The 23,203-nt window shown below is 36.7% G+C and overlaps 2 long non-coding RNA genes across 21 annotated transcripts in view; one reads left to right on the forward strand and one right to left on the reverse strand.

Moving 5' to 3' along the window:
- The window catches only part of LOC136115088 (uncharacterized), an 85,862-nt gene that overhangs the window by 50,417 nt on the left and 12,242 nt on the right, over positions 1 to 23,203 (reverse strand). For 2 of the 20 annotated variants that reach the window (XR_011737809.1, XR_010653173.2), the window contains one exon: positions 16,498 to 21,599. The exons of 12 other annotated variants lie outside the window; for them this stretch is intronic. This is a non-coding gene — a long non-coding RNA (uncharacterized lncRNA). Of the gene's footprint in view, positions 1 to 262; positions 342 to 10,096; positions 21,600 to 23,203 lie in introns of those variants that run through there. 6 more of the 20 variants (XR_011737807.1, XR_011737811.1, XR_011737808.1 and 3 more) reach the window with 6 other exon arrangements.
- Positions 1 to 23,203, forward strand: part of LOC136115191 (uncharacterized) — an 88,176-nt gene that overhangs the window by 15,109 nt on the left and 49,864 nt on the right. Inside the window, exon 2 of the long non-coding RNA XR_011737826.1 lies at positions 12,715 to 12,764. This is a non-coding gene — a long non-coding RNA (uncharacterized lncRNA). The remainder of the gene's footprint in view (positions 1 to 12,714; positions 12,765 to 23,203) is intronic.

The raw sequence follows: 23,203 nt of genomic DNA on the forward strand, positions 1-23,203 counted from the left end.
AAATATCATTCCAGTTTCCTTACATATGGTTGTTTACCTCACTTAATCAAACTGCACGTATTCTTTTTCTTCCTAACCGCCCTTTAATTATTCTGTTTCTGAATGTCCTTATCTGTAAGCAATATTTTCAAAATTGTTAAATGATAAATTCATTGGCACCTTTTCAAAAGGGGCTTGATCCTTCTGTATTATTAGCTCTGTATTTTTTGGAGTATCATACTATCCAAAATAGACACAGGCACCTTGCTGCAGTAGCTGCATTGGGCCTCTGAAGATATGCAGGAAAACTAAATTCCTCATCATAATGAATTCCATCTGGTTAAGTAAATATTTCCTTTAGTCTGAAAAAAAAAAATTAAACTGTTCAATAGAAAACTCAATGGCAAAGCTGAAAATATAGTTTGCATTTTATAACTTCCAACAACAAAACATAAATGTGAAAGTTCAAATACAAAAATTATTAAATTCATATACATGTTGAAGAGCAAGTTCTGACAAGTAAAAGCAGACAATGTTAGATTTCAATTGTAAGTAAAAGGAGCCTTAGCAGTTTTTGCATTTTTCTCAGTTTGTCCAATTCATTAAGGCATCTCACAATTTAGAACCATTATTCTCTTTTCACAAAACATCTTGGATCATAAGCTACTTCTTTGGTTTTCATGAGAAGTCAAGTCACTCAGCTTGCAGAGTCCTTTTAAAAGCAGTATTTCACTTCCATCCAGGAATTATATTTTCCTATCCTTGTAAAAAAGTGTGAGTCACACATTCTAGTTATTTGCTAAACATATTCCTCCAAAAGCTGCTCTGACCTACACTGCTTTTCTTCTACATAAACTGTATTAATACAAAGGTGGAACGATATGTGATTCATATTCTTGTTCCACAGTTCTGTAGGAATTCTAACATAGGCTATACTTTCCCTGTAACAAACAAAGTTATAATGCAGTCAATTATTGCTGGCAAGTAAGACTCCCAAAATTAAATATATCAATTTGACAACAACTTTTCTCCAGACTGGCTTGTATTATAAAGGTTTTAAGCCCTGGGGAGCCTCTTTCTAAGTTAATTCTCAAATAGCTTAAGTAGACGTTTTCTCCTCTAAAAAATTTTTTTTTAAACTACAATATTAAATAGAAAAGTTATACTGGAACTCCCTCGTTCTAAATCAAGTTAACAAGACAGACTGAGCTCCAAAATGAAGGGATGCTACTTTTCTTACTTAGATCTTCTTCTCTGGGAGGTTAACTGAGTGAAAGTACGCTATTCACATCTTTATTACAGCTGCTTCTAATAATTGTAACCTTTCTAACACAATTCGAGGGAAGAAGGTACAATAAAAGTCCATTTGCAAATGTTCACAGCCTTTTTGTTGCAGACCCAATACAAGAAAAACCACTGCAAGATAAATACTTTAATTTGAAGGCTTTAATTATTGTTTGACATGAATCTGTAAGTCCTTAAGCAGCTAACAGATTATCACAGTAATAAACAGTTTTCTCATCATCCTTCGAACTGAATTTCTTAGAAAGGACATGCTAGCCAGTATTCTGAATAGGCAAATCATCTTCATTCCTTCAATATCCTTGCTCCCTTACATTACTTACTATATGCTCTAACAAAAACATATACCCAAATGACATTATAATCAAGGCCATGAACGTTGGTAACATGAACCATACATATTCTTTACTGTTGTTTTTGAGTACAGGAAAATAGAATATCTTGAGGTTTGGAGCAGAAATACAAGTGATACTTTCTAATATCAGTAACTAATTTCACTTTAGGGTTCCATTATCACAGCATAGATACCAGGTTTCATTTTTATTACTAGCAGGCTTTACTTAGCACAGTAAAAATAGGCTGTTAACCACAGGAAGTAAAATGTACCATCAAAGTTCTGGTTTTGCTTAGGAATCAGACTTTTTCAGATACTCTATCAAATAATAAAGTCTAGTTATCTATATGTGGCATAAAAGAAACTACATGTGTTTCGAATGCAGAATATTTCCCTGAAATATCTACAAAGCTATACATACGTGAAGAGCGTGTGTTAAATAGAATTAGAAGCCAAGGAAAAAAGGTATTGACAATGCTAAAACCAGCTTCCTGACTGGAGAATCAAGTAGTGTAAGCAGAATAACAGTACTGCTTGCATGAACAGGTAATATGCTCTATCCTTATTGACAATCTGGAAATAGAAATTATATGTATATGAACTTTAAAGTAAGTGAAAATTAAAATACAGAAAGGAATACAAAATACATGAGTACATCTATTGACAAAAAAATGATACTTTCATTTTTAATTGTTTATCATGTGTTCAGACTATGCAATTTCATCTCCACATTCCAAATTTCTTTTTCAAATTACTTTTTAATATTCCAGATTATTTACTGAGTGGAGCCAACCATTATGAAAGAAGATAGATGTAAGAGCATTGCTATGACAGAAATGTTCGGTCTAATCTGTTCTAAACTGCCAGTGAGGAAGATGCTCCAGCACTGCCAGATACTCTGGTTCCAGTCTTTAACTATCCTGGTACTTAGAAAGATTTTTCAAATATGTAGCCTGTTCTTCTTCACTGTAAATTAAGACAAATTGTTCTTGTCCTTCTACAACTGGGTACAAAATACAAACGATGACCATCTTCTTCACAATAATTTTTAGATGTTGGGTTATTTTCCCCAGTCTTCTCTAGGCTAAACAAATACAATGATTTTGAAATGTGCCTTATAAATTCTGCTTTCCAAAAACCTTTTCACTCATGTGCTCTCCTATGGATTCACTTTTGCCTGGACATCAAAATCATTTTCCTTTTCCAGATTTTATTCTAACAAACAGATACAATGATTTTATTCACTGACTTATATTCTGTCTACTTTGCATGAGCGTCCTTCAATTTTGCTTCATCTGTAAAACCAGGTAGAATCAATGTTACTTGGAATTTTGTGATACTCCAGAGCAGTAGGCCCCACAGACGCTTGAAACAAAATGCATCTGTGCATCTCTTCAGTAACTTCTTTTGAAATCAGCAGTTACACTCAATTTTCTTTGAATATAGAATAATTCACTTCTTATTTTTTCATTTTCTTTAAAGAATCAGGTAAAATAGGGGTTTTGTATGGCTTCTGCTTACTAATCCTGTAACTTTTGTTCTTACGTTTAACAGCTACAACAAGAAGTATTCTTAATAAACAAACAGACGGATAGATGGATGGACAGGCACACATAAATCTAGTTTTCTTTGAGAATCAAGTGTATTAGAAGGAAGATTTGACTTAAAGCCTGTATCTCTATTGTCTTAAAATAGATAGTGTCTGCTGAAATGGAGGTAGAGAGACGTTGCTAGTTGTATAGTATAGTATAGTATGAAGTCTCTTTTTGATGACTACATGATTATTAGTTTGTAGTAAAAGCATGTCATATTCTGCATTGTTTTCAAAGAGCTTTGTCTGAATAAAGCAGAAATATACTGGACCAAGAAAAGTAAAACAGAGGATGTAAGATAAGAGAACTAAGAAGAGGTCTAAGTGCTGCAGTGGCTGGCTGGCTCTCTTCACATTTCTTTCCAGATGTCTGCCTTTAGATAACCTAGTTCCTTTACTTTTTTTTACCCAGAGATAGTTTATCCCAGGAATCTCCAAATTAGTTCATTGGAAAGATGAGAAAAATAATAAAAATTGAAAAACTGGGCAGCAGTTTATGACATCGTGCCCAGAGAGTTTTTCTGCTTCTTTGCTCTACTTCACTTGTACAGACTGCGCAACTATACCACAGTCGCATATGAAAGTTCTTCTAAGAAGTGGTTTCTATGGTTTGGTTTTGTCTTTTAATATTCATATAGTTTATTCATAGGGTACTTTCATAATGAATTCCTGAAATTCAGTAGTTCTTCTTTGTAATCTAGTTAATATATCCACCTTCAAAACACCCAAATCCTGTGATACCTAGGTGTGCTTTCAATATACTACACAAATAAATAGGCTTAAGGGCTCCCAGCACCTACACTCCTGCTTCAAGCAATCCACGTCCCATCTCCGGAAAAGCCTTTTTACAATTCCTGTACCTTTCAGCCAAATTTCTGATGTGGTCATCTCCTCCTTGCCATGCTACAACTTAGCTTCCAGCAGCTCCTAAAATCTGTGCCCCCTACTTCCTAGGGAAACACAGAGAGGCAAACCCCCAACAAGTGATTATTTAAGCAGAAGTGGCGGGCACGGAATGCATTGGCGGTAAAGGGCGAAGCAGTTAATGAACACGTCTCTAGCAGACAGTTGTACCTGCACTATCTGTCATAACATCTTTCAAAACCTCTCTTCATAGAAGTCTTAAAATTACTTTTTTCCTCAAAGCAGGAACTACCAGTTCTGGCAGTTCTGGTTAGAATACGCAACCTATTCAGAGAGAAGTGGACAACTTCAAATATTTTGGTTGGTTGTTTCATGTCATTTTCTAAAACTAGGCTCAAGGGGATCATAGTATTAGAATTTTATATAAAGCATTTGCATGTCAAAATTTTGAGGTAATTATAAGAAAGAACACTCTTTAATATATGTAATATATGTGACAGATTTGCTTTATGTTTTTCTCCAACTACATGTATAAAATTGTACTTTCTTACATTTTTCATTGATATTCTGTTGCTTTTAAAAATCTAGCTTCTATTATTTGCAAGAACATAACACTGCTGAAGCCAAAGCAAGTTGGAGGTACAGAAGAATACATTCATATTACAGAATTGATTTTTCCCCACCTAGTTCTCCATTGTGTTGCACATACGGTTGATGGCAACACAGTAAAGCCAGAATAGCCAGTTAGCTCCTCCAGAAAAGTTGCCTGCATTTCCGCAGGACTCCTTCTTCAAACAAATTACGCTACTTAACTATAGGCAAATCTACTGCTGAATAGTTGTTAAGATGGTCTATTTGCTTCCCAGTGTTGAATTAAGAATAATTTCCTATTAAGAATTGTTTCTAAACACCTACTCCCAGCCTTCCTTCTCAACTTCTGGCCATTTTCCTTTGATCTACAGCATCCTAAAATCTTGCCCAATTTACTTATTTCATTGATGTCCTTTATATACTAGACTTAAAATTAGTCAGCATTGTACACCTAAAAATTTGAACCATGCGAAATTGCTTTGTTGGTGGATTATATACATTTAGTAACCTCAGCATGTTTTCAGGAGAGTCATTATGTTGTCATGCATTTATTTTCTTTTAAACTACCTGTGACACCATACCAAAATGCCTCAAGCATTACAAGTATGGTCATACTAGCACCATGTGTAACAGATCTAGTCGCTCCTAAATTTTATATTTTTAAACATAACATGCTAACAAAAATAGTGACAGCTTTCCTTGCATAAACCCAATGGCATTGTATCACAGTATCACAGTATGTTTGGGATTGGAAGGGACCTCAGAAGATCATCTAGTCCAACCCCCCTGCCAGAGCAGGAATTGTGATACCTTTCTTGAGTTTACCACACTTTAGACAGATATTTCAAGCATCAATTTTGCAAAGTAGGAAGTTGAGATCCTCAGCACTCGCCTTTCAGAATCTGCAAATAGTTTTTATTTGAGCAGTTTATTTCTTCTATTTACCTCTGAGTAACTTAAAAGACAACATTCAACTGAATACTAACGCGTTCTGTTCCAACATTTCCTGACTTGCCACATTCTGCCTTCCCTTTTTATTTTCTGTCTTCAGACTTAAGTAGTTAATCCCAGATCATAAAGTAGTCTATGAACGTAGTTTTATTTCCCCTTTTTTTTGCATCCTGCACATAGTTTTCTACAACCTGTAAAATTAGAAAAGATTATGAAAATAACTGGTGACCTCACTAGGGCAAAATATGACCTGGAACCTAATAGTAATTACATCACATACTGGAAAACTGTCCAAGTAATACAGAGCTTATGTTAATCCCAAGATATTATTGCATATCCCCTTTTGAAATCTGTATAAATATTCAGTAAAGCACTTATCCCATCATGTGCATGATGAGGTCATTATTTTATATTGCAGTGTGCCCATTTCAGCACCAGGTCCTTCTCAAAAGTCTCAGAATACAACACTGTAAGCAAATGCACTGTTTCAGGTTTTTATCCTACAAGGAGGTCTACATAGGTTGGACCTCAACAGCATTTTAATAATGAACTATTAATGAATCTATTCACCCAAATGGACAAATGCTGACTTCTTTATTGTAACCTTGCTTATTTTGAAGGCAATATTCATTCAACTAACTGCTTTTCCAGCTTCCTTTTAAAAAAACTACCACATCAGATAGATACTGGTTTGCCTTTTATTGTCCTCCTCCAGCTATCTTGATGTACTGATTTTTCAGATTTTCTATGCTTTCTTTCCTTTGTATAAAGTCACACATTACATCCCAATTTATAGATTCATTGACATTTCTGTTCAAGAAACAGTAGTCTGAAAGACAGCTATAGATCACCCGTTTTCATACCATTGCGATTTTAATTTAGAGCAGGCTAGTACGGTTTTAATTATTGCCAACTGGATGTAGTTCATAAGGTTACATCTGTTCCACTGAGCTAAACAGGGCCCAGGCACGTGCTCGAGCTCTCCCATGTGATAATCTGTGTCATTTCACTCTCAGCGCGCTCTTTGGGATGCGTTTGGCTCAGGCCAATAAGTGCCCAGGTAAGACACAGCAAGATTTGGGGAAGAGCAGGGGTTAGGGATTGGGGAGGAGGCCACCCTGCTTTAGGAGAGCAGATGGGTGAGCCGTGTGAACGGGACCTGTCATTTGCTACCAACTCTTGACTGGGCTGTGGTCCACTTTGTTTTCTAGTACCAATGTCACCTAAAACATTAAATGCAGTTGAAAATGGGTAGAGAGCAGGGGAACCTTCTCATGCTCCTGGGGGAAGGATGAGGCTGTCGGTGTGGGAGAGAGACAGCCCAGCATTCAGACAACGGTCACCTCCCCACAGCAGGAGGATTTTCAGCCTGTGAGCTGGAATGGCTCTTGGCTACCTGTGCTACCTCCACTGGGCAGAACAAGGGTAGAGAATCTGCACCCCTTTGTATTTTCAGACACTTTTCTATATTTTTGAATTATCATTTTTGTTTGTTCTCTCTTCAACTGCTTTTTCAAATAAATTATATGCAGACAGTGGTCTCAGATTTCTTCTTATTCAGTATTACTCTACTGGAAACAAAGAAAAACATTAAATGTTAAAGAAAGTTTTTAAAAATCTGCTTTCGAGAGTTTCTTTCAAAGTTTCATATATTTTCAGATTATATTAGCAAAACCATAGCAGCTAAGCAGATAATTAGGCTTTCTCAGATAGCATCACACGGTCTGAGCTTTCTTTTCGTTTTATCTTTGCATGACGGCAAGCTTAAAGTTCCCATTTCCAGTTCTGTTTTCTTTTCTCCTACTTTATACTTCACTCAACATTTATTTACAGCAGAATTTTGCTCTTATTCTATTGCAATGTTACTGCTGAACCAGCTTTCTGCTATTACTCTTCAAACTCTACCATTCTGTCAGTAATTTTCACAATATTTTTACACTTTTTCTGGTCTCTTTATTAAATCAGAAGTATTGTGCATTCATAAGGTCTTCATTTTAGATCTGTTACCTTTTTTTTTTATTCCTGATCGATATCAGACCCAGGACTGAATTAACTCTCATTACTTCTTCCAGTTGTTTTAAGTACTACACAAAAATATCCCCCTGTAGCCTATTTTGAAACATTTCTTGCATGTCCACAAATTCCCCTTCTACAGCTTTTCACACATTTATTTTCATATACATAGGAATATATGTATGTGTAATATACATATATGTGTATATATCTATAATAATAATAGAGATCCTGATAAAGCTGGAGAAAGTCAAATGAAGCAAACCTTCAACACAATCTTCATGGATTTTGCATCTTCCATTTTCATTTGTGAAATTATTTCTGTGTCTGCCAGCCACATGAATTGCAGGATCTGCAAGCAGGGTGGTTCTTTTACAAATTATGCTTCCCTCACCTTATCTTCCTTACATAGCAACAGATAGTTATATTCTACTTATGTCTTAGCCAGACTTGTTTGTAATGTGATCAAAGAACATTTCATGGAATTTGTAGTGGCACTGCATCTCTCAAGACCACATGTACCTTGGCTGTGTTTATGAACAGAAATACCTAATTTTTCATTATTATTTCCTGCAGGAATTTATAGATGAAGTACGTTTTCACATCTGAATGTAGTAATAGTCACTCAATGTTATTGTCCTCTCGCAAGTGTTTCCCTATGGTTACACTTATTCATTTGCTGAAAAATCTTTCCTGTTTTGTTAATATTCCCAGCAATGCCTTCCTCACTGTTCTTCATATATGAAAGAGATGGACATTTTAACTGGTTATTTTAACTGGTTATTTTAACTGAGACATTATCACTCAAAAATTGCAAGTCAAAAAAAACCCATAAACTTGAGTGTAAAAATAATTTTGTCGTCAAACTACAGCTCTGCATTTTAGATTAGTAGTGCGATTACCCATAGAATAATTTCGTAACTTAACAAGCAATACCAATACTGTACTTTAAAAACCAAAGTCATTTGCTAAAACTATGCTAATTCAAGTCAGTTTGAAGTACTTCTTTCTAACAATAATATGCCATTGTTAGACTTATATTATTTCTCATTATGCGTAAGACCTTATTCCATAACCACTCTACTGTAAAATGAATACAAGTATTAAGTAAGGGACTATTTCAGGATCTGTTATTGTATTATACAGTTAATAGAAAGGCCAAATCTTCAGTAAGCACTTCATGCGTGCCAATTTATACCATTTGAGGATATAGCCCAGAAAACTCTAATGGGTTTTACATAGTTTTTAATATTCTTTCTTTTTCTATGGATAATTTTCATAAAGCTAATTTTTACAAAATTAGTTGCAGTTGATTCATCCTAACAAAAAACACTGCTACTACTGTACAACACAAAACCTCATCATCAATGTAACTGTTTTAGAGATTCCAAATTTCCTTCTCTTTCTAACCCTTGTGTGTAATGTCATCCTCATGTTCAGTAAATGAATCTGGCAAGGTACTTTTTTAATGGGCTCAAACTTATGCAACATCCTGCTCATAACTACACTAGTTTAAAAATTTGGGCACCATAAGTTACATTCTTAGCCACATCTTCAGTCATCTCCTAGTAAGTTACTATTATTACTGTTATTGCAAATTACTGCAAGTATCAGAAGAGACTTCAGAATCATATTTTACGCATCTAAACTGAAGTTCTGAACTTCACTATTGCTGTTTTATCATGGACTTGGCTTTCCTTTTATTGCACTATCATCTCAAATTCAAAGAATTCAGATTAGCTAAAGAATATTTAGTATAGATAATAAAATATGTAGGTGTCTACCCCTCAGACAGTAACTTTGATTTAATGTTTGTGCTATAACAAAGCATGATTTGCAAAAATTCTCCTGATTTTATGTGTGTACCTGTTTTAGTTGTCTTCATTTTTTTTTTAACTGCTTATACTGTCAATACAAAGCACTCTTTCCATTAGCATTTCTCTTTATCTGCAAACAAAATCTGAAAACATCTGCCATACCATATATAGATGCAGTATGCTTGCTTTCATTCAGATGCTCCTTTTAAGTTAGCATTCCTATATTGAACAAGTACCATAAATCTATATTTTTACAGGAATGTTTATCTCTGTCCATAATTGTCATTCTATTGACATAGGAGGCAACGTACTTTGATGCTATGTGTCATAAAAAACTTAAAATACTGTCACTGAATTGTTAAGTTTCTTATCTGGTTTACTGGGAGTCTTAAAACAGCAGATGCTTACAGTGTTTAGAAGTAAGTATATTCTTGAATATATATGATCATGTGTAAGGCAGTATTTTAGGCTAATGGATGCACACAAGAGAAAAATGGATTGGTACTGAACCAAAAGACTTAGGAGAGTCCAGTGCAGAAAGGAATAAGAAATTTACATTAACAAAAGGAGCAAAAAAAAAGGAGAAGACAAAGAGCTCAAGAGAAGGAGAGATCTTTAATAGGTATAAATCAAGAAAATAGAACATTGGGAAGAAGAAAATATTCACCTTTTAATAAGTCAGACTTCACCAGTCCACAACTTTTAAAATCTCTCCCACTTCTTGCAAGTGAGCCATATGGGACTAGATTTTTAAAATAAAGAGTAATTCTATATTTTGTTAAATCTAAATGTCTTTAATATGGATTTTATATTCTTGGCATTTGATTTTACATTTCTACAAACATCTTTAAATTGAAAGTACATTAGGAAAACAGCACATTTTATACTGAAGACAGAAGAACAATACTTCTTGACTATTCAAAACCATAAAAATTAACATATTCTTCTTTTTCTATGTCTTCACTACAATACTGTCTCTCACAGAAAATACTGGTGTCAGCATCAAAGGAAAGTGTCAGCAATCTTCCACATCAGAAGTTAGGACGATACTCTCAGCATGGAAGGCAGGATGGTCAGAGAGGTAGCAAGTGAAAAGCATCAGAAGATTTGGTAGCTAAAACAAACACACAAACACACCACAGGGAAAGATAACAAGATTGAAAAGGACAGGAAAAAACAAAATACACAGGAAATAGCAACGGCAACATTTGTGTTTATTAATTTTGGAAACAGCAGAAGAAGAACACTGACAGAAGAGGTGAGGAATAAGGCAGCCATTCTTAAAAAGAAAGGTCTACAGAAAAGACCTACTATGATAAGAAATGCTCAGTTATTCCTCTCTTAAGGTGACGGGCCACTCACTTCACTTTTAGCTTGAGCTCGTCAGTTCAAAGCAGGATTCCTGTGAAGTCAGTAGACTGAAACGGGCACCTCCAGAGGGCGATTCATCCCATCCTAAGATCTGAATCCTAGACTCTGAATCATGTATTTGAAATATGATTAATTTTGTGAAGTTCACTAGGTATTTGTGAACCTAGCAGCATATCTTTAAGCTAAATACTTATGGATGACAATCTTGAATTAAAATAATATGAGAAAAAGCACATTTTCAACTTCCTTTACTCTGCACAAAGAAAATTTACTGATGACTTTCATCTGCATAGAACATGTTTGTGCTGCATAGTATTTTTTCTTACCATACATTACTTGTGTTCACTATACTGAGCGCAAAAATGAAGTCTGACCCAAAAGAAAGAAAATTTGCTTTTCTATTAGGCTAACTATGTACTACTGGGGGCGTTAAGTTTATCTGCTGTAAGCAGAAATCAAAGCTTGATATCACTGGGATTCTACATTCCCAACTTTTAAGACCTGATTCAGGAAATAACACATTTAATTGATACTTAAAATGACACTGCTGATATTTCAGTAATTTGTTACTGAACACATTAAATACTGCTGTGAGAAAATGCTGAAATCCTATGTCATGCTGACAGATACTTACATTATAATGGTTACTTTAAATGAACTATAATTACATACAAGATGGCTGGAGGGCTGGTTTTAAAGTTGGTACATGACCCAGTCGCTGTGCAGGAAGCTTCAGTGCGGAGTAGGTCTGTGGGGACAACCTCTTCATCCCACCTTCAGCAGCTTGCCAGCCCAGGCACTACAACAAGACTCTGCTCCTACAGAACTGTCGTACCAAAGCACAAATAAACAGAGAAGAGGATGGGAAAGGGGGCTTTCCCCCTGGGCACTGATCTGGGGGCTGGAATATACACCAAAAGGACAGTTCACAATCTGCACTTTCTTATTAATACGGAAAGTCTGAGAGACATAATCCTGGGACTGTGCAATTCACACCTCACAGGAGACCTATGCATATCATGCTTTCCCATTAATGACCATTTCAGAACAGTCATCCTGATACTGCCTATTACATGAGAACAACACGGAGTTGTCAGTTACCATGCAACTAAAAAGACACCTTTAAAATCTAAACATGGGTCCACTTGAAGTGTTATTTTGCACTGAAGAATTTATATGATCTAAACAATTCTAGAGTCATGTAACACAACATAGTGTAACACTAATGCAAAACAACATTACAGTAAGGGCTAATTATAAAATACTGCATGAAGTCTCTTATTTAAAACTGCATTTAATTTCATTTTCCTTTCAGAATTACCATAAAGAGTACAGTTATATCAGTTTTCAGGTATTCATATATTCACTGGGTGCCTTTAATAACTGCTGCCCACTGACACAGACACTTAATTCTTATGTAGACCTATCTCTATCAGCAGAAATTAATACACTACCTTCCAAAAAGTAGATGTGAGCACTCCAAAAGTATTTGTGAATTGGTACCATAAGGACCCTCCCTGCTCCACCCATTTTCACTCTTTGTGTCCCCAGTCAGCCACGGGGCAGTGTTAGAGAAGATGCGACTCTGCTGCACATCAGCTCGGGGATCAGTTACCCTGGAGTGTTGCTTGGATGGCCAGTTAGGGCATTTGATGCAAACCACCACGTTTAAAAAGAAACAAGTTTTTAGCACAGTAATTCATGAAGACCAATTGTGGTCACTATAGAAATACTAGTTAATTGGTCAGTTCAAGAAGTACATAATTTCTATAAATATTTACTCCGCTATAATACCGTATATACTCATGGGACTCAAGGAATAACTAAGCACATAAATGAACAACTTATGATTCAAACTTTTTTGCCAATTTCCTAATTTATTTTATTTTATTTTATTACAGCTTATGGACGAAATCCTCACACTGATGTCTAACCTGTAATGAAAGCTGATGTAAGTAATCTGTTGTTCTATGGCTATATTTGGTTATGAATTAATTTACTTTGCTAGTCCTGGTGAATAACAATTAATTAGCAATCTCAGTTTTAAATTTCAACATTATTACAACTACATTTTGCATGCAAATTTTGCCACTGCCTGCCTGCCTGTGCCCCACTCCAAATGCCAGTGACTAGAATCAACAACAGAAATATATAGAAGAAATGGCTTTGATTTTTCATGTCTAATAGTGGGGTTTTTTGAGGAGCTAACTTAGGAAGACAGAACATTTGGGGCAGTCATCATTTGCTAGTAGTATAATGCATTCTGTGATTCAGGTCATCTCTGAAAGTCAGTTTAAAGCCTTCCTTAGAAGCAACTGTGCTAAAGCAAAACTGTACAGAGCGAAGTACAGCTCAGCACAGCAGTTAGTCAGAAAGCTGAAGTCTGAATCTGTTCTCCATGCAAACATAAAGCATAATATGTCTGAACACTAAATACAAATTAATAGTGTAAATACTTACCTGGTTCCTCCATTTTCACCCTATTATAATATTTCTCTTACGCTCATTACATTGTTTTTCATTCTTCCCTTTCTTCTGAAAAGAATTTCCTCCTCCCCATTTGAGTTTCTTCCTTTCATATTTGTGTTTCCTACTCACCTGCACAATTTCTGAAACTCCAAAATTTAAAAGGGCTATCGATCCAATCCTGGGGTGAAATACCAAGTTCTGAAAGCTTTTACCATGGCTGAAGATGAAAAAATGAGGTGTTTGTGTTCTCTTATTTCCAATACGGATACAAAATCACCAGAATAAAATTAAGCAATGAAAATCTACTTAGATAACTGTAATCCTAGAATGAGATCACCATTCTGTGAAGAGCTCCGCTCATACAGCAAAACATAACAACCATTTGTACTGATCTGGCACTGCATTATTATCTCTGATACCTTATTTTTATGCATAGCTGTTATGAGAAGCATGCATCCACTTCTCTCCTTTAGTAGCCATTTTAAACGATGCACTGAATGCTTCAACAAATGAAATGATTCATCTCTTTAAATACTTTACAACCAGTTTGTGATATTTAGAAGGAGATAAAAATAGCTAGGGTTAAGACTAGCATATTGTATGTAAATGTAATTATATTTTTTTCGCCTGTAGCAATTCACAAACAGCATTTATTACCTGTATCCATGACACACATTTTTAGATGCCAGCTCTTCTAAACACAAAATCCGTCTTTACAAGACCTTTTTCAAGTAACTTAATAGCCATTATATCAAATGTTGTTTCACAGATAGTATCAATATTTGATGTTTCACTGACATATAACAGTATAAGTTACTTTGTAGAGGATAGTGCCAAAACTTCAAGGTGTTACCTCTCAGCAGTCATGAACTCCTGCAGTCTTTAAAGATAAAATGACATATGACAAGCAGTAAGAGCAGAGCCAATTTTTAGAGACCAATATTGACTAACTAAAAGAGTGATCTCTATATCCACCATAAAAAATCTGCCCAAGAAACACCAAAATAGTTTTACATTAAAGTGTACCTCTGACCAAAAAAAAACCGTATGCTTTGTTTTATTATTGTTATGGTGATCTTGTTACCTAACCTATTTGTAATGTCAGGAGCTGAAAGGAATATTAATTATTTATTGAATTTGAAACTTTAACAGAAATCATGCTTTTGGCTAGCTAAGTCTAGTCATAGATATAAGTGTGCAGTCATATATTAAGAAGAAAAATGGTTAAATAATAGGAGCTTAAGACTTACAAAAATATCTGTTTTTAAAACAAACAAACAACAACAAACCTGCATTTAAAAAGCCCTTGTATTTAGGGGGATGCCCTAAGACATCAGCTTTCAATCTTTTTGCAGACTCTTTAGACTTCATGAACAATTTTAAGGGGTCTGCAAAATAATAATTAAGAAAAGCAGCCATCCTGTCAGTAAGCTTCAACTTCAAACCAGTAGGAGCAATCATCCACTGGATTAATTACTGTATTTATTTTTAGGAAGGTCATACATCACAGAAAAATGCGAATCAACGGGGACCAGGCTTTAGAAATCTGAGATTTTTTTCTGCTGTTCAGTAAGATAAGCATTATAAAAGAAAAAAAAAAATAATACATCATGTGGAAAAAAAACTATCACATTCTAATGAGTATTACCTGAAGTGCAGAAAAAAGAACAAAAGATTGATCTATGATCAGCAGATTTCAAATGATGGAACATGTCCCACTTGGAGGAGATGCAAACTGTATGTTGGAACTGAGAGGCATTATTATTTTGCATCCAGCACTTCCACAGCAACTGAGTCTCTTTGTACTGGGCACTGGTGATGCTGTACCTCAAATCCTGTGTTCAGTTTTGGGCCCCTCACTACAGCAAAGACATTGAGGTGCTGGAGAGAGTTCAGAGAAGGGCAATGAAGCTGATGAGGGGCCTGGAGCACAAGTCCGATGAGAAGCGGCTGAGGGAACTGGGGCTGTTTAGCCTGGAGAAAAGAAGGCTGAGGGGGGACCTTATTGCTGTCTACAACTACCTGAAAGGAGGTTGTAGCATGGAGGGTGTTGGTCTCTTCTCCCAAGTAGCAAGTGACAGGATGAGAGGAAATGGCCTCAAGTTGCGCTGGGGAGGTTTAGATTGGATATTAGGAAAAAATTATTGATGGAAAGAGGCATTGGAACAGGCTGCCCAGGGAAGTGGTGGAGTCACCGTCCTTGGAGGTGTTTAAAAGGCATTTAGACAAGGTTCTTAGGGACATGGTTTAGAGGTGGAGTTGGCAGTGTTAATGGTTGGACTCAATGATTTTAAGGGTCTTTTCCAACATCAATGATTTTAAGGGTCTTTTCCAACCTCAATGATTCTATGATTCTATTCTATGAGTCATTTGTCTGTCTGCACTTGCAGTGCAGAACCCCAGAGGCAGGAGAAAGTACAGTGGGACAGAAGAGAAACTTCAGATGGGAGGGATTTGTGGGACCATCTGTATCTTTGCATGCAACTGTTCCTGAAGTAAACAGGAAAGTAGGTTTTCCACTTTAAAGGGTCATGTGCAGGAACTGCAGAAGCAGCTGGAGTTCCAGAAAGAAGACACAGGGAAGGCTGTAGCAAGGGCAAGTGTGGAGTGAACTAGATTCAGATAGAAAGCTACATCCACGTTCTGTGTTAAAGTGACTTCCAACCGACTCTGAGGTATTTATTCAACTGTGATCTCTCCAACTCCCACGGAAACCTTGTTCTGATCCCTATATCAAATTCTTCGTTCACATACACTCATCCCCAGTCCTACCCACAGACCCCATCACTGCTTCTCTACCCATGTGCCTTGCCTAGACCCATAAATCCCTCCTTCCTGTCACTCACAGATGACACCAGGAAATAACCTTTTCCACACTACAGCAGAAGTCACTCTCTTCTGCCTTACGTGTTGTTTTCTGACACAAGGCAAAGATTCCCCTTGATCTCATATTCACTTAGTAGCTTAAGCCTGAGCAGACAGCTTCAGAATCATGTAAGTTAGCAACAGGTATTTAGCACTATAATAAAAACATAGACAACCCCCCTGATTTTCAATAGATGAATCAAAATATACAACTGAAATATATGGAACAAAAAAAGGTTACACAGAGCATGCTCACTTGCCAACTTTCTTTAGTTTCTTCTAAAACACTATAACCAATAACTTTTGTTTCCAGTATTTTGTTTAAATTTCGTAAAAAAACACTACAGTCATTTTAGATTAGACAACTGATTTCTTCAGGATAAACACATTCATACCATTCAAATAAGGTGTATAATTTGGCATTTCTCAAATTTGACACTACCATAATTCCTAACATAAAGATGCGCAGGATGTTGGAAAAGACAACTTCTCCGCAAATTACCTATGGATGTGCTTGTTAGGTACTCAGAACAACGGGAAGTAACCTATGTAAAGGGCAACTAAAAGCAGGGATAATACAAATACTTCATGATTCCAGAAATTTTTCAGTAGGAAAAAAAAGTACTAAGAGACTTGACATGAGGACAAAGAAGATTTTTACAATGTAAAATTACCATTCAGGGTGCTGACATAAATTAAAAGAAGGTGGTCAAATACAATTGGGATTTTTTTAAAGTAATGAACAAATATTATAATAAGACATGTTAATACCTGCAAGAGAAGTTTACATCTGTTAGTAACAGAACAGAAAATTTTAAAATCTGTTTTTCTGGCAATGAGAAATCGGGTATTAATTCAAATATGGATATATATTTCAGTGCAGTGGAGTTGACAAGTTTAATATTTGTCTGACCCGAGACTTGAAAAGTATCTTCACTTCTCAAATCTAAATCTACTAGTCATGAGTTGATATGAAAAGTAGGGGTAGCAAAGACTTTTAGTGATACTCAAGGACAAAAGCAACGATTAAGAACCCCACAATTCTGTTACTGGGGAGGACATGGCGGGGGCAGAAGGGTTAATGCTACCAGACTGCTTGTCCTGGCTCCTTTCTGGGAACCTCTGGCTGTTGCTTTTGGTGGAGAGACAGGCAACATACCTAGAGCTGAGAAAGCGGGGAGTGCTCTCTATCTTTTCATACACCCCAGAACAGTGGTTTCAATATTTTTGGAACAACAGATTGTTATCAGCCCTTAATATTTTTCAAAACCCACCATACACCCATCTGATCAAACTTTTAATGGGAAACACTATTTAAGACACTGTTAACTATGGTTTAGCCAAACAGCTGTTCAACTTGTAGTTTATTAGGGGTATGTGGACCACAGCTTGGAAACTGTTACAGCTGTTTCAAAGGTACAAGGGTGCCTTCTACTGCACCCCTCCTCCCAGACCTTGTGGTTGTTGTGTGAAACATTTCTGCTTCTTTATCTGATTTCCCTTGGGACTAATTTTAGGGACTGCTACTGCTTTTAGCTTTCTGAAGTAGCAGCAAACTGGCATTCTCCATTGCCCACAGGTTTGTAAACAACAGAAGTAAAACCGATCTGCCCATCCATAATGTTGCTACTGTCAGATAAAGGAACAAACAGAAGCAGACGATTAAAAAAATATATCTGCAGATTTAAGAAAACAAGACCAGTTTACACTTCATTCATGTTTGAAAACTTATCAGTGATCAATGAGGACTACAAACTTTTATTTACAGAGAAGCTGCAATTCTGCACAGGCTGGATTTTGGCCATGGCTGGTTCAAGACAAGTGGAGTTTTCAAGACTAATAAACAGCTGACTTTTGTACACTTGAAAAGATGTACCCACAAAACCATGGCAAATAAAACCGGTGATAAGCAGCCTTCCACCATTTTAAAAATCACCTAAATTAAACAAAACAGTGACCAAAGGCCCCTTGTTCCTTTGTTATGAAAAGAGGGAGTTTATATTAAACACTTAATATTAAACACTTCCATGTATTCATAGTTTTAGAGACCTTTATCACATTACCTGCTCCTCAGTCCATATTCTTCCAAACTGAGGAATCCTGATCCATTTACTGTCCCTGCAGAAGAGCTGTGCTATACCTCTTAGTCATCCTTCTCTATATCATATACAGTTTTCACCAATACTTGAAATGAACCAGCATGCCAGTGCCATTTCTCTGTTTCAAATACCATTTTGCCACTTTTTGCCAGCGTCGACTTCATTCAGAATGATTTCAGGAATTAGCAGGAGCTGCTAAAAATCCATGCAAACACCAGTAAGATGGCTTGAGAACCCTGGCTTCTCACAGCACCAAGACACTACCTTTTAGTTTAACAGTGATATTCCACCCCTGTGACAGGTAGGACCTCCAGGATCAAAACCTGCACTTTAAACTCAGTCAGGGCTGTGAAACCCTGAGAAATAGAAATAATCAGCTCTTCAGCTTGCAGCCCTTGATGTGGTTAGAAAGAACAGCCACAAGTCCCCGCCTTCCTGAGCAGCAGGACTGGTCACAGCCTGCTGAGCTCTGGGTTTGCAGGGTGATGGCTGCTGTAATCCAACAGCCGCTGCCTCTCTCTGCTGATAGATGTGGCTGAACAGCAGGGTCAGCAATATCTGGCCTCTGTGACAGCCATGGCTCCTGGATCACCACAGGTCCTGCTGCAAGATCCTTCAGGGTCAACATCGGGTCTGACTCCAGCTGAATATTTTCCTTTTATCATCTGCAGTCTCTATCACTGCACTTTTAAGAATGAGTAGATGAGCAAAGGTGCCAGTACAAACCTTTGTAAGGTGGCGCTGTTAAAACTGCCCAGTAGGTGTAATACTGTTCCTTATCTTGTAACCCTTTACTAACCAACAAAATATTTTAAGTGACTCAATACTTCATTTTGTTAACAGTCTTTGGTTACAGAGCTTTTTAAAAACATTTGGGTCACCCTTTCTTCTACCTGTCGACTCCTTCAAATAACTGGCAAATCTCAGACAAAACTACCTCGTACAAAAGCCAATATAATGGTTCCTATTCATTACATTCTTTATCACATTCACTGGGATTTTGTCTGTTGTGGTAGTCAGACCTATTAGCCCATTAGTCCATGATCATCCCTAGAGCCCTTTTTAAAATCAGTGTCATATTTGCTACTTTCCATTCCTCTGTTATCAAAGGTAATTTAAGTGACAGATTATACAACACAGTTCATGGCTCATGGATTTCTGAATTTCTCTAGGACTATTGAATGGCTATCTGGCAATCTGTTACTGTTTATTCAACTAATTTGTTCAAAAATATATTCTTGATATTTTAAATCTGAAATATACCCTACAAAGAACAACTTTCATGTGGAAATGTCCTTAACCTCCCTATAATAAACCTTGCCATGCAGAGCTCAGTTGTTTCTGCGATGGCTTTGTCTTTAAAAATTCCCTTTATCCACAATTATCTATTGAACTCACTTCTCTACAAGCAAAATCTACACTTGAAAAAAAAAAAAGGCTTTGGCTTCTAGGATTTTGGCCTGTTGCATTTCAAAACCTTTATGTCCTGCCTTATAATAGTTCTAAAATTTAACTTGCTACTTTGCTTACTTGGATTTCACTTTTTGAAAGACCTCTGTTTATTTCTAAAAACTTACTTTGCTGTTTAGTTGTGTTGGACAACTCTTACTCATTTGGGTAAAAATCAGAAAGCAAAGTTCCTGGGGGTCTTTTAGTATTTACATAAACTGTATCTTCATTTATATGTAATACTTCTCTTTTACAAAATACTGGATTTTTTTTTTTTTTTATATTTTTTCTTTCCTAAAGAAACTTGAGTATGATATATCGCTACTGAATGGCTCTTCTATAGCCACTTCTTGTGTGCTAATCTAGACCAAATCAAGGGCTGTCCTCTTCTCGATTCTCTAGCTGGTTTTCTCAAAAAGTAGTTCTTGATGGTATCTAAAATATAGCCTGTGTATGATGGCCTAATGTTAAGTTTATCCAGTCATATATAGCTAACTGAGAACTCTTGTTATGACCAAGCTTTCAGGTTGTATAGCCTCTCCAGTCTCCCACAGTATTTCACAATCACTGTCTCCACCCCATCAATTAGTCCAGAGCTCTTGCTAGATATAGAATGATTTGTAATTACGTTTTGTAGTTTATTCTGACAAAACTAATTTATTTGACTATATTTTCTTTGGTATATACAGAGCCATTTTTGTCTGCATAGTCCAGTCTACCATCTCTGTATCAGCTAGGCACTAAACATTCTATCTTCTCTGTATAATCTATACACCCACATTTCAGTGTCACTTTAAAAGAAGAGGGATACATGCAGACCCACTTCCCAAAAGAGGGTGACATACCTGGGGAATTCCTGACGGAATTCATGCTTGCAACTCTTCTGAAGAATCATTTTCTTCAAGACACAGTGGAAACAAAGCACTAGGAGACAGCAATGTACCAAGATACCAAATCAAAACTAGTGTAGGTTCCTTCTCAACAGAAATAGGGTGGTATTTGAAAAAGGACTGACCAACAGTATGGCTGGAACAGCTGCTTGTGGTTGTTCAAGATTTCTCTACCAAGAGATGCTGTGTCAGGGAGGGAATGCACTAAAGAACAGAAGGAAGCTACAGAAGTATAAAGAGTCCTTTAACCTTTTGCACCCTCTGCAGAACTTGATAATATTTGCATTTACTTCCATCTATGAGAAGAGAGTGTCTCTTATTACTGCTGTGGAGAAGAGAGGGATGCTTTCAGGACACAATGCCAGTACCTATTGACTTGGGTTTGACAGCTGAGGTGGCCTCTGGGACTTGCATTTTATCTGTTGGCTGCACCTCACTTCTTGTTCTCTTTTGTGGGGTTTCTAGCTGGGGCACCTTCTGCCTGCATTAAATATAACATGACATTAGACACAGCAGAATCCAACAGCTACACTGCAGTATCCAGTGAGAATTCATGATTATTTGTTTGTATTACCATAAATCTTTGGAGGCCTTGCCCTGGACTACTTCTCATTATACAGGGTCATGAATAAACACACAACAAAAAGTAGATGTGCTTGAATTTTACATAAAGAGACAACTGAGAGATTATGCCACATTACAAATCCAATGACACAGTACTAGTGTGATAAGCATTGGCATTAATATACCTCCAATGTAACTGTTGTCTGGTTGGATTGTTTTAAGCTTCACAGTACATAAAACTTTTAAGAAGATATTTGAAGGAAGATCGTGAACAGTTCTGTTTACAAAGAAGTCAACCAATACATGAGAGGTAGCTGAGGAGAAAATATCCACTGTGGTCTGAAAATTTAATGACTGAATGATGGAAGCTGGCATCATATGTTGATCAAAACCAGAGTCAACCTCTTGATACAGAAGGAGAGGTATCAGGTAGAAGTAGTCTTGATAGGCCTTGAAAATGAAGACAGATAGCTTATCATTATTCCTTTAAACTGAAGCACGAAATTGAAAATACCAAAAGAGTAGTTTTGGAAAGAGATATTTATAGTAGCACTTTGACAAGACAATGACCGTGGCAAGACTACATTTGTCAAGGCAAAATAAAAATATTTTCTAATAAAGATATGATGCATGGAAAACATGGACGAAAAAATCTAATCATCTGAGAGAGAAGAAAGACCATCCTTAAAGGGCTGGAAAAAGATTCCCAAAACTCAGATGTAGCCTAGATTTCATGACTTATAACAAACAATAGCATGATGGTGTCATTCACAGAGGATGCAGAGAGGTTTTGTGAGGGCCACAACCTGAATATAAAAAAAAACTACTAACAAAAGACCAATAGTTGTAACTGGAAATAAAGAACTGAGGGCACTGCTGAATAAAATTTTCATGCAGTATATCTGCTTATGAGTGGAAAAGAAGATAGGAGGAGGTATATGAAACACATAAAACATTGTTTTTCCTATAAACACTGTGAAATGAGAAATTTATTTCATGTCACATCTATTACTAAATTATTGCAGCTACGTATGCTACTACATTTTGACTTTCAAGGGTTTAAGAAAAACAATGTTGGTGAGGTTATAATAAGACCAGTGCCTCATTCAACATAAACAAAACATGCTATAGCCAGGTTGAAGACAGGACAGTCACAATACACGCCAAGTGCAAACAGCAGCAGAGAAAAAGATCTCACAACTTAAAACTACTAGCATGCTGGATGTTCAGGCACATTCCTTTGCTCCTCCTTAGTGCACAGAAACAGGGCTATTGCCTCGATTTGCACTAAAGGAAACTCAGTCTCTTTGCTGCAGTTTCATATTCCAGCTCTTGAAGTATTCCCAAGCCCACACAATGTGTAGCTGTGTAGCAAATGCCCACTCCCTACATTCCACAACATCAACTCCCTGTCTTGATATCTGCTTTCTTGCCTCTCTCCTAGCTTCAGTCATTTACAGCATGGGTTAAGCCAAAGAAACAATCAGATCAGGTGCTCAGTAATGGGGGTTAGCAGCAGTGAGTAATGGAGAGCTGGTTACACCAGGAGACAGCTCAGAGTTCCTTTTCTTCCCAATAATATTTGTAGTAGTACTACTGCAAGCAGAACGTAAGTGTGCCCCAGCATTATCTCCTTCAAAGTACTGGGAAGCTGACATCTCAGGAAGCAGAAGCAGTCATCTCTAGGTGATCTGCCTCAGTAGATATTTACAAAACATCCACGGGATTCCTCACACCCTGCTCACTAGCACATCATTTTCCTCTCCTTTCTCTTCTGAAACCAGACCTATTCTGAGGCACCTCTTTAGACCTGGTTCAGGACCGGGCAGGTGCAGCTGGAGGGCCGTGTTTGAGAGGATTTTGCAATCACCTCATCTCCCTCTCCTTTTCTCTCTTTTACCCAACTCAGTGCAAGTAAGAATAACTATGGCCAACAGGCTGTAAAAGGCAAAACCAGTAATCCGTTAGGTCTGAACATTTTAAAACCAAAATATGCTGATCAAGATTTTTTATGCAAAATGAAACGTCCAATGTTCTCAAATCTTGATTTAATT

The sequence above is a fragment of the Patagioenas fasciata genome, chromosome 1 (assembly GCF_037038585.1).
Source record: "Patagioenas fasciata isolate bPatFas1 chromosome 1, bPatFas1.hap1, whole genome shotgun sequence".
Taxonomy (NCBI): domain Eukaryota; kingdom Metazoa; phylum Chordata; class Aves; order Columbiformes; family Columbidae; genus Patagioenas; species Patagioenas fasciata.